The sequence below is a fragment of the Capra hircus genome, unplaced genomic scaffold (assembly GCF_001704415.2).
Source record: "Capra hircus breed San Clemente unplaced genomic scaffold, ASM170441v1, whole genome shotgun sequence".
In the NCBI taxonomy this organism is placed as follows: domain Eukaryota; kingdom Metazoa; phylum Chordata; class Mammalia; order Artiodactyla; family Bovidae; genus Capra; species Capra hircus.
Genome location: NW_017217005.1, coordinates 25 through 12,823, shown reverse-complemented (window position 1 = coordinate 12,823; position 12,799 = coordinate 25). Strand labels below are relative to the sequence as shown.

Genomic DNA, 12,799 nt, shown 5'->3' with positions numbered 1-12,799 from the left:
ATCAATATCACCTCATATCTGTCAGAATGGCTATCATCAAAAGACCATAAATAACAAATGTTGGCAAGGATGTAAGAGAAAAGGGAACCCCTGTAAACTGTTGGTGGGGAATGCAAATTGGTGTGACCACTGTGGAAAAACAGTATGAAGTTTCCTCAAAAAAACTAAAAATAGAAATACCATATTTGCGTGTTAGTTGCTCAATTGTGTCCAACTCCTTGTGACCCCATAGATTACAGCCCACTAGGCTCCTCTGTCTGTGGAATTCTCCAGGCAAGAATACTAGAGTGGGTAGCCATTCCTTTCTCCAAGGGATCTTTCTGATTCAGGGATTGAACTCAGGTCTCCTGCACTGCAGGCAGTTTCTTTACCACTGAGCCATTTGGGAAGGCATGAAATTAAAAGATGCTTGCTCCTTGGAAGGAAAGCTATGACAAACCTAGACAGCATATTAAAAAGCAGACATCACTTTGCTGACACAGGTCCATATAGTCAGAGCTATTGTTTTTCCAGTAATCATGTACAGATGTTGGTCCATAAAGAAGGCTGAGCACTGAAGAACTGATGTTTTTGAACTGTGTTGAAGAAGACTCTTGAGAGTTCATTGGACTGCAAAGAGATCAAACCAGTCAATCCTAAAGGAAATCAACCCTGAATATCCATTCGAAGAACTGAAGCTGAAGCTCCAATACTTTGGCCACCTGATGTGAAGAGACAACTCATTCAAAAGGACCCTGTTGCCTGGAAAGATTGAAGGCAAAGGAGAAGGGGGTGGCAGAGGATGAGATGGTTGGATGGCATCATCGACTCAGTATGCATGAATTTGAGTAAATTCCAGGAGATAGTGAAGGACAGGGGGAGTCTGACGTGCTGCAGTCCATGGGATTGCAAAGAGTCAGACACAACTTAGTGACTGAACAACAAACAAAAACAGTTGTACCTGCAACAGACTAATCAGAAACTGACATTTTTTGCATTTTTGAAAATACCATTTATAATAGCATGAAGAAATATGAAATATTTCAGGGTAAACCTGACAAAATATGTGTAGGAATTATATACTGAAAACTGCCACTCCAAAAAATAACTAAAGAAGACCTAAATAAATGGGGAGAGAAATCCATGCCCATAAATTAGAAAAATCAGTACTTTGAAGCTGGCAGTCCTCTCCAAATTGAACTATAGATTCAGTAAAGTTCTAATCAAAGTCCCTAAGGTTTTTTGTAGAAATTGATAGGGTAATTCTAAAATTCAGATAGAACAACCAAGACACTTTTGAAGAAGTCTTAAAGGAGAAGCACTAAGGCATGATTCTGTGGTGTATGTTTCATTTTTTAAAGTGTATATCCATATAACCTTTGGCAATTTCACTCTCAGGACTATACCGCCAAGAATGCTGGAGAAATGAACAAAGACATACTCAAAATGTTCCCTGCCAATGTTTGTGAAAAACTGCCCAACCCAGCCCACCAGTGGAGGCAATGTGAAATTATGCTACATTGGTTAAGAGGATTCCAACGTAACTAACTGTCTCTAGACCAGGTAGGGGCCAGAGGCCCGGCTGCTGCTGCTGCTGCTGCTAAGTCGCTTCAGTTGTGACCGACTCTGTGCGACCCCATAGACGGCAGCCCACCAGGCTCCCCCATCCCTGGGATTCTCCAGGCAAGAACTGGCAAAGTGCCTGGTTATGTAAATAAAGTTTTTCTGGACCATAGCCACAGCTGTTGGCTTTCCTACTGCAAAGACAGAGCAGGACGGTTTTACATGGCCTGCAAGCCTAAAATCTTCACTATCTACCCTTTAGTTTACCAATTCCTGATCTAGCTGCTGCTGCTGCTGCTAAGTCGCTTCAGTCGTGGCTGACTCTGTGCGACCCCATAGATGGCAGCCCACCAGGCTCCTTCGTTGCTGGGATTCTCAAGGCAAGAACACTGGAGTGGGTTGCAGCCTACTAGGCTCCTGATCTAGACTGTGTATCTATTAACATGAAAAGATGTTCCAGAAAGCTCATTCCGTGAAGAGTCCCACGAGTAAACCTCGCTCACCCCGATTGCCAAGCTCTGCCTTGCGCTGGGGCTGGTGGCACTATCCCCACTCACTCTGGACCACTGGGACCAGCGCCACGTGCCCCCTCGCTCCACGTGCTTCCTCCCGCCCCGCGTGTGCTTTCTGCTCCGTCACTGGGGACTCAGGCCTGGCCCAGGCGCCACCCCGCGTTGTGTGCGCGCGCTCCGCCCCAGGGGAGGTGCTGGGTCCTACCTGCCCGCAGTAAAGCACGACCCGTTAGCGGCGCCGATGGTTGAAAACGCCACGAAGAGCGGAACGATCCACGAGGCGGGGTAGAGGACACGGTCACCAAACGTCTGGGAGAGAAGTGGGTGCGTCCTGAGACCGTGCGCCCCAAGAGCCACCGGCCCCACGGGCTGCTGAGCCCTCCCAGCGGCCCCACTGAGCTCCAGGATGCCTCCCTGAGGAACGGCGGGCAGCAGTCTGGAGAAAAAGACGCCACCCCCCCGCCCCCGCAACCCATGCCCCACCTCTGCGGATGATGAGAGACAGCTCTTCTCCCCTGCTGCCTGGCGTAATTCTCAGTGTTTCCACATCCTCTGACGCCCTCGCTCTCCCGTCTTCGGAATGACCAGGTCTCCCTCCCAGCTGAGCTGCCTGGTCTCAGGGTCAGCGGGCCGGTCACCAAGCCTGCCTTTCTCTGCTCCCTGTCCATGTCACCCCATTGCCTGTTTTCAGCTTCATTTCTTGTCCTGCCCCAACTCCTCAGGTCTTCTCCAGCACGTGGACCCCGCACACCTCTCCCCTGTCCCTCATCCCCGTCCCTCGTCCTTGCTTCCCTCCTCACCCAGATGAATTCCACAACCCATTATCATCACTCCCTCCTACAAGGACTCCCCTGATCTTGCTCTCCCCGACACGTGCCTGTCAAAGTCCCAACCCTGGTGAAGTGGAGCCCTGCGCTCTGTGTTGAGGAGGCAGGTTGGGTGTGCTGGGAAGGCAGGACCTCCCAGCTGCTGGCCACCTGGAAGGTAGGCCAGGTCTCTGGCGCTGCCCTATCCTGCTCATCTCCCCGTGTCTGGTCTCCTAGACGAGTATTCCGCCCCCCTACACACACAGGGTCCTTCAGCTTGAGCATGTATCCCTTGCCTGTCCCCTCCCACAGAGACCCTGGGCACTCACCACGGCCACAGCCTGGGACTGCAGGAGTTCGGTGGCCGTCATCACAGTAAAGTAGGACACGTTCATGAGGATGTAGCAGCCTGTTACCAGTGGGATCCCAATGATGATGGCCAGGGGCAGGTTTCTGGGAGGGGCGGGGACCCAGAGACTCAGCCAGACCAGCCCGTCCATGACAGACTCACAGGATGTTGCCTTAGTCCAGTCCTTTCTTCCACCTGCCCAGCCGGCCCTCTACCTGCTCCCTGGGGAACTGCCCTTCCTGAAGCTTCCTGATGCTCACCAAGAAGCAGGGGGCTAGAGGGACAGCAGAGCCCCAGTGGGGACATTGACATTTTCTAATGAGAAAGAACTCTCCCTCTCCTTAGACTCCAGGGCAGTAAAACTGAATTTGGTTATAATGCAAAATAAGCTAGAGTTCTTCCTTCCTCTTAACAACCATTTTACTACCTCAAACAAAACCAAGCTCTAACGGATGTCAGTGAGCTGATAGGAAACCACCCACTGTCTGGAAGTGGGTGGTGGGTGATTGGGGGAAGCAGTTCCACCTTATGTTTGGGGGAGAGAAGTATGCTAACCTGTCCACTGTCTCCCACTCTGACTCAGCTTTCTTACCTGAAAGGGTTTCTAAGTTCTTCTGTGATGTAGTTGAGTTGATTCCTACCAGGAAAAGAAGTAACATGAGTAACATAACTTTGACTTTCTTTGCTAAGATTATGAAACACAAAATAATAAGTGTATGCCTCATTTAAACTGTTGAAATGCTGCACTCAATATATCAGCAAATTGAGAAAACTCAGCAGTGGCCACTGGAATGGAAAAGGTCAGTTTTCATTCCAATCCCAAAGAAGTGCAATGTCAAAGAAGGTTCAAACTACGATACTAGCAACTGTATTAGTTTGAGCTAGTAAGGTTGTGCTTAAAATCATTCAAGCTAGTCTTCATCAGTGAACTGAGAACTTCCAGACCGACAAGCTGAGTTTAGAAAAAGCAGAGAAACCAGGGATCAAATTGCCAACATTCGCTGGAACATAGAAAAAGCAAGGGAATTCCAGAAAAACATCTGCTTCATTGACTATGCTGAAGCTTTTGACTGTGTGGATCACAAAAAAAACTCTGGAAAATTCTTAAAGAAACGGGAGTACGAGACCACCTTACCTGTCTCCTAAGAAACCTATATGTAGGTTAAGAAGCAATAATTAGAACCAGACATGGAACAATGGACTGGTTCAAAATTGGGAAGGGAGTACATCAAGACTGTATAGCTGTCATTCAGTCACTAAGTTACGTCTGACTCTTTGCAACCCCATGAACTGCAGCACACCAGGCTTCCCTGTCCTTCACTATCTCCTGGAGTTTACTCAAACTTGGGTCCATTGAGTCAGTGATGCCATCCAACCATCTCATCCCCTTTCTCGTCGCCCCTTTCACGTCTTGCCCTCAATCTTTCCTAGCATCAGGGTCTTTTCCATTGAGTCCACTCTGCATATCAGGTAGCCAGAGTATTGAAGCTTCAGCATCAGCATCCATCCTTTCAATGAATATTCAGGGTTGATTTCCTTTAGGCTTGACTGGTTTAATCTCCTTTGGTATATTGTCACCCTGCTTATGTAACTTATATGCAGAGTACATCATGAGAAATGCCAGGCTGGGTGAATCATAAACTGGAGTCAAGATTGCCAGGAGAAATATCAATAACCTCAGATATGCAAATGATACCACTCTAATGGTAGAAAGTGAAGAGGAACTAAAGAGCCTCTTGATAAGGGTGAAAGAGGAAAGTGAAAAAACTGACTTGAAACTCAACATTCAAAAAACTAAGATCTTGGTATCCAGTCCATCACTTCATGGCTAATAGAAGGGGAAAAACTGGAAACAGTGATAGATTTTATTTTCTTGGGCTCCAAAATCACTGCGAATGGTGTGACTGCAGCCATGAAATTCAAAGATGCTTGCTCCTTGGAAGGAAAGCTATGACAAACCTAGACAGCATATTAAAAAGCAGAGATATCGCTTTGCCAACAAAGGTCCATATAGTCAAAGCAGACTGTTGGTTTTTCCAGTAGTCATGTATGGATAGGAGAGTTGGACCATAAAGAAGACTGAGTTCTGAAGAATTGATACTTTCAAACTATGGTGCTGAAGAAAACTTTTGAGTGTCCCTTGGACAGCAAGAAAATCAACCCTGAATATTCATTGGAAGGACTGACGCAGAAGCTGAAGCTCCAATACTTAGGCCACCTGATGGGAAGAGCTGACTCATTGGAAAAGACCCTGATGCTGGGAAAGATTGAAGGCAAAAGGAGAAGAGAGTGGCAGAGGATAAGATGATTAGGTAGCATCACTAACTCAATGAACATGAATTTGAGCAAACTCTGGGAGATAGTGAAGGACAGAGGAGCCCGGGGTGCTTCAGTCCATGAGGTCACGAAGAGTCAGACATGACTTAGCAATTATACAACAACATCATAGAGAAAATTCCCCTGTAGGAATTGTTTTCCCCCTGTAGGGGTTTCTCTTTTAAAGAAAGCCCTGGTGGTGGTAGGGCTACTAAGATCTGCACAGTCTTCAGTTGGTAAGTCTTTGTACTCCTGTGGGAATTTTGTAACTTTTCAACAATTATTGGGAGTAATGAGTCCCCAGCGTGCTTTGAAAAAAAATGCAAGATTCGTTGTCTGAAAAGAGAATGAAGCCTGCAGATTCTCTGCACAAGGAAAAGGCCAGTGTTCTGGATGGCCACATATATTTGTGAAGTGGAAAGAAAAATGCTACGGAACAGTCTTGCCTTGCCCCATGCCTGGCAGCCCTCATTGCTTCCAGTCCAGCTGAGCCTGTGTTTGTCTGGTGAAGTTTCTGGCAGGAGGCCCCACCACTGGGGGCTCACAGGCCACTGTGTCCAGGTCTGGTGCCAGGTGAGTGGCTGGGGAAGGGGCCGGTGCCTCTGGGGTTCAAGAAGAACTGAAGGGTGAAGGGTAGGGTACTTAACAAAAGGGAGACGTGAAGGTACATGTTAGAGTACCAAACCCCCCAAAGGAGAAGTTATTGCTTTCCATGTGGTTGCAGGAAGATAGCCTAATGAAACCCACTGGCTAGACAGTGTGCTGTCTTAGACCAAGTGCCTTACCATCCATCATACGCCCAGAGTCCATTATATAATGCCAGACTGATGGAGCCCACAGACAATGATGCGCCTTCAAAAGAGTTTTCAAAATTCCTCGTATTTCCTGTAATCAAGCCAGATAGTTATCAGCTGACCAGACTGGAACTGTGTGAAGGAAGGGGATGACTAATGACCTCAGGTTATTAAACAAACTCCGAACAACTGGGAAACTATTTCCGTTGAATTGCTGCATGAAATGCGCACTTTGCAGCAAGACCTCCAGGTGGCCCCACCCTCCCCTCCAGCCGAAGGTCACCTTGGGCCAGGAGGACAAGTCCGCTGATGATGATAATGACCACGATCACCATCTTGGCTGCCGTGAACACGTTCTGGACGTAGCTCCCCAGCCGCACACTCAGCGCGTTCACCGTGGAGATGAGCACTGGGAAGTCAGAGGTGGGCACTGTTCTGTGTCTATGGGCTCAACACCTCCCTCCTTTCTTAAGGCCCTGGAAAGAGTCTCCTTTCCATTCCCAGGCCCCGTTCCCTCCCAGCCTCCCCTCTCCACTGCCATATCCATGCACCTTTGAAATCCAGCCAGGGCTGGTCCACCCCCCACCTCCAAGAGCAATGGAGACGCAGCCAGACTCCAGCCAAGCGCTGTCCTGTGGGGCAGCCTGCAGCCAGCCCTCCCAGACAGCTCTGATGGCCCCGCAGAGGCAGAGACTGGACAGCAAAGGCCATCAGGCTTGGGACCAAGGCCAGCTCTGGCCCTGCTCCCTGCCGGCGCCTCCAGGTCCACCCGGCCTCTTTCTGGGTGTGCAGGTAGCCCGGTTTCTCCACCCCCAGCTGTGCCAGGTCTTTTCTGCCCCCTGCCTGGTGTTCCTCACAGGTACTCACAGATGGCAGCGGCAGCCAGGGTTTTAATGACAACTTGGGGAGGGCTGCAGCCGGAGTAGAAGGGTGCACAAACGTACTCGGAGAAGCTGAGGCAGATGATGGCAAAGGATGAGGGCTTTATGACGAACAGGCTGCTCCAGGAAAAGAGGTAGGCTGGAATGGGGCCAAAGGCCTCCATCAGGTAGGGGTACTCGCCCCCTGACTTGGTGATCATTGTGCCAAGCTCCGCGAAACACAGGGCGCCTGGAATACAGAGAGAAAGGGGGCCCCGGACCGGTGAGGTCTCGCCCTGGTCAAGGGAGCCCCTCTCCCCACTGGAGGTTGTGCTCCCAGGGCCGACCACGGTGCCCCTCATCCTGAGCTCTGGACTTTGGACATTCCTGTAAACCCCAGTTTACACACATCTGCACACAAGCATTGAGGGGGATCCGGGTAGCGACACGACCCTGCACAGACAGAGCTCCAACATCCTGCCCCACATGCAACAGGGGGTCTTTGCCAGGGTGGGCATCTTTGTTACCCAGTGTCGCAAGAACCCCACACATGGCCCATATGATGAGACAGGGTCCCACGGCTTCCATGTTGCTGAGCACAGACTTGGGGGAGATGAAGATCCCAGAGCCGATGATGGTGCCCACGATGATGCAGGTGCCACTGAACAGGCCCAGCTGGGTTGTAGAGCGGGGGGAGAGAAGAGTTAGTGCTTTTACAGGGTGCAGGCTCAGAAGGCCAGACGCAGCCCTCTTCCTTCCATCGTCCTCCCCTCCCACGCTGGCTACAGCCAGGCAGCCCAGAGTCCCAGGCACCTCCACCCTGTGCTGTTACAGGGAGAGCACCGGGGTGCTGCTCCTGGGGATTTGTGTGTGCGTGCACATGTGTGTGCACACACGCTCAGTCATGTCCAAACCTTGCAACTCCACCAGGCTCCTCTTTCCATGGGATTCTCTAGGCAAGAATACTGGAGTGGAGTCATTTCCCCCCTCTAGGGGTACTTCCTCACCCAAGGATCCAACCCAAGTCTCTTGCATCTCCTGCATTGGCAGGCAGGTTGCTTATCACTCTGCCACCTGGAAAGCCCCTTGCTTGTGTGGATTAAGTCTGTTAATCCTCACAACGAGTCAGTTATGCCATTATGATATCCATTTTCAGAGGAGAAAACAGAGGAACAGAAAGATCCAGATACTGCCCAGGGTTCACAGCCGTGCAGTTCACAGGCCTGGCTGAGGTTCCAACTGCCAGCCCTTACCGCTCTTGACAAAGAGGCCCAGGGGGTAAAGCCTGACTCGACAGTCACTCACCAACAAAGGCCCTTAGGGCCTACCTCTGAGCTGGGCCGAGTGGCATGGGGTTCCTCCCCCAGACTATGAGTGAAGTCAGGGTTTGGGGCTCCTGGCCGGGGGCATGGGGGTGAGAGGTGAGTGACGAGGCCTCCGGGGACAGAAACACTCAGGGTCTAGTGAACTTTCTCTGATGCCCTCTTTTAGAATATGACCTTCCTACCAATGAGACCAGGCTCAGACACACCCCATATGATTCCATTCCCATGAAATTCCACAACAGGCAGAACTAATCTACAGAGATAGAACATGGAGGGGTGGGGGGTTGCCACCTGGAAAGGGGCAAGAGGGAAGTTTCTGGGGTGACCACTTTGTCAAACTCAGCAAACACTGAAGATCTGTGTGTTTCACTCTGTGTAAATCCTACATGAATCAAGAAAAAAATTCTAAGGAAGAAAATGGTCTGTTTCATGTTCCTACTTATAACATCAGCCCCCCGAAGCCACCAGCCTGATTTCTGGAGCTTGAGTTGAATGTACGTGTGCCTGTCTCTCTGGGCACAGGCTGCACTCAGAGTTCCAACTCAGAGAACATGGAAGAGCCCAGCTGTGACCAGCCTCCAAGGGACACACTACTGGAGGAGTGGAGGTCCAGAGAAGTATCAGCTTCTGCTTCCCATGACCATCTCAGATTTCCTCCTCTGATGGCCCAGGTTGACTCACCAATGGCTTGGACCTTCTACTGAGCTCTGCATTCACCCTGAAGCTGCCTACCCAAGTCTAGGACATGCTGAGGGTTTGCTTGGCTGTGCTTCTCTCACAGGCCAAAAGGAGGGTGTTGCTGCTCATCAGCCAATTCCTGGGGCCCTGGGATCCCAAGGTGACACACAGTCAAGCCTACATCATTCCCCCTGTCAAGCCCCTGGTCCCTCCTTCATCTCTTCTGCAGCCAGACATGGGAGCTCCAGAGGCTCTGCCCAGAGCCTAGCCCACTCGTCCTGCCCTTGACACCATCCCGACCTCACTCTGGGCACCCTTGCTCCTCATCCTCTGAGCCTGAAGCTTGTCCATTTACTCCCCCACACCCCCAAACCTCTCCCTCCTCACAGGTCCAGTGACAACCCCATCTTACCCCTCTCTAAGCTGCAGGCAACTCCAAGTTCAGCCCTTGTGTGTGCTAAGTACTTCAGTTCTGTCCAACTCTTTGTGGCCCCACGGACTGCAGCCCTCCAGGCTCTTCTGTCCATGGGGATTCTCCAGGCAAGAATACTGGAGTGGGTTACCATTCCCTCCAGAGGATCTTCCCCAACCCAGGGAGCGAACCCACGACTCTTAATGCCTCCTGCGTTGGCAGGTGAGTTCTTTACCACTAGCGACACTCGGGAAGCCCTGGTCCAGCCCTTACTACATTCCAACTTAGAGGGATCACCTATGTCACTCCCATGCCGGACTCGCCACCCCAGCTACTGGCTAAGAAGAAATGGGATTTCCCTATTGCAGGAGGAATTCAAACTTAAGAGGATACATGTGGTGAAGGTGCTGGAGCAGGGATCTGACATCCAAAGTTGTCTCTGACTATCTGGGAAAAGACTGTTGGCCTGAGCAAACACCAGCCCTCTGGGTGCTTACCCAGCACATACACGTATTAGCCTCACAAGAATATGCTGAGTTCACTGGCAAGAAGGAAAGGGGTGTGAGTGTGAGAAACTGTTTAATCAGAAGTGCTGTGTTTGTGTGTGGTGGAGGGGAGGATGATTTGGTTGTGCACAACCACCCCTCCTCGATTGGACCGGGGAAGGGCCTGCCCCCAAGGATGGCCTTACCTCCTTTTGGAGACTCATGGTCTTGGGTTCGCTGCTCTGGATCGACTTCTCATCCCCCTCCTTTTTCTCAGGCTCGTCTCTTCCATCTTCCCCTCCCACCAGTTCTAGGAGGCTGCAAGGAGGCCACCGGTGTTCGCTCAGCAAATACTCTAGCAGACAAGGTGCAGATAGAGTCAGCTGTGTGTTGTGAGCACTGATTCACGAGCAGATAATTATCTACGGTTTTACAGCTGGAAAAGTGCAGCTGTCGACTCCGTAGGCATAATTTGCTCGGGTCCAACAACATCCTGACTGCCCTTCAGACCCTGGGGCAACTGGGGTTCCAGGCTCTTTTCCAAACTCCTCCAGTGCCCCGCGTTCCGTCTCCCATCCTCTGAGTCCTATATCTCAGCGGTGACATGCCTGAAAGTCATTCTGCAGCCCAAGCTCATTTTTTCAAAAGCTTTTAAGAAGAAATATTTTAAAACACTCTAGAATCTACTTAATGGAGTCAAGTCTGAGGAAAGAAAGTTTTTTTCACAATTAGTTTCCAAAGCCCCTCGCGCGTAATAGGTCCACAGCACAGATATTTTTTCATTGAGTGTTGCAAAGAGCATTGATGACAAGATGAACAGTACCAGGCTGAACTAGTTGGCGGTCACTTCCTGTTCCCTTTCTCCAGATAAAGGCCCTCTCGGGTCCGCAGGCCAGGGGCTCTGCCAACCTTCCCATCACCGATGGCCTTACCTTCGCCTTGACCTCGAGGAGCCCAGGGATCTCCCCTGGGTGTCTGACCACCTTCCTCCACACAGCTGTGTCCTAGGAATGGCCATGTCTCATGCCCAGGAGAGGAGTAAGCCAGAAGGTACAGAGGTCAACAAAGGTAATTATTAAACACCTTTTTTTTTTTTTTAAATCTGTGAAACGGGTAGACCATGCAAAAAAGGGGAGGGTTCGGTAAGCCAGTTTCTCTCCAAAATGCTTTTGTTTTGTTCGCTTGTGTCCAGACCAGTTTGTTTTATTTTTTTGTTTTTTCAGACCAGTTTTTTTTTTTTCCCCCCCCAGTTTGTTTTAAAATTAACCAGATTGCTCCAAATCAGCCGCATCTTGTAAGGAGAAATCTCTTCCTGAAAGACGAACCAGAGGAGGTAAATTTTGGAGCCCACTCTTCTGTTATCTTAATAGGCTGTGTTTACAACTCCAGGCAGGCAGCACAGCAAAGCTGCATGTGGCCCTCTTTCAAGGTGGGGGCTTGGGGAGGACGGGAAGAAATTTCCCTCCCCACTCAGGAGTTTCCTCCAGCGTCCTTGGTCCACCATCCCTCTGGTTCTGACCAAGGCTGCGGGGTGGTGGACGAGTCCTTCCCATTCACCTTGGCCAGGGGCTGGATCTCGGCACCCTCTGGATCCACAAGAGGGTTTGTCCAGTGGGGACACAGTGAGGCCCCTGCTCTGTCCACACCTGCAGCCCTGGCCACACGCCTCTGTGATTTGTTACTGCTGCTGCTCAAGTGGCCCAGGCCCGTGCTCAAAGGACTTTGTTAAAATTAATTTTTTAAGTCAAAGTATAGTTGATTTACAATGTAGTGATTTACAGTGTTTACAGAAAAGTGAGTCAGTTATACATAATACATCTAGCCACTCTTTTTTTTTTTAACTTTTAATTTGGTATTGAAGCATAGCCAATTCGGGGCTTCCCAAGGAGAACCAACTAGTCCATCCTAAAGGGAATCAGTCCTGAATATTCATTGGAAGGACTGATGCTGAAGCTGAAACTCCAATACTTTGGCCACCTGATGCGAAGAACTGACTCATTGGAAAAGACCCTGATGCTGGGCAAGATTGAAGGCAGGAGGAGAAGGGGACGACAGAGGATGAGATGATTTGATGGCACCACTGACTCAATGGACATGAGTTTGAGTAAACTCCAGGAGTTGGTGATGGACAGGGAGGCCTGGTGTGCTGTAGAGCATGGGGGTCACAAAGAGTTGGACACTGACTAAGCGACTGAACTGAACTGAACTGATGGCTCAGTGGTAAAGAAAGTGAAAGTGAAGTTGCTCAGTCATGTCCGACCCTTTGCAACCCCATGGACTGTAGCCCACCAGGCTCCTCCATCCATGGGATTCTCCAAGCAAGAATACTGGAGTGGGTTGCCATTTCCTTCTCCAGGGGGTCTTCCTGACCCAGGGATCGAACCCAGGTGTCCTCCATTGCAGACAGACGTTTTAACCTCTGAGCCACCAAGGAAGCCAGAAAAATTGTTAAGTTGTGTCCGACTCTTTGCGACGCCATGGACTATAGCCTACCAGGCTCCTCTGTCCATGCGATTCTACAGGCAAGAATACTGAAGTGGGTTGCCATGTCCTTCTCCAGGAGATCTTCCCAACCCAGGAGTCGAACCCAGGTCTCCTACATTGCAGGCAGATTCTTTACCAACTGAGCTATGAGGGAAGTCCCAATCGTAAAGAATCTGCGTGCTAAGGCAGGAGATGCAAGTTCAATCCCTGAGTCTGGAAGATCCCTTGGGGAAGGA

At 50.2% G+C, this 12,799-nt stretch overlaps 1 pseudogene; it reads right to left on the bottom strand.

The window, feature by feature from the left end:
• Positions 1-2,259: 2,259 nt before the first annotated feature.
• Positions 2,260-11,087, bottom strand: LOC108635491 (annotated as a pseudogene).
• Between the last annotated feature and the right edge of the window lie 1,712 nt (positions 11,088-12,799).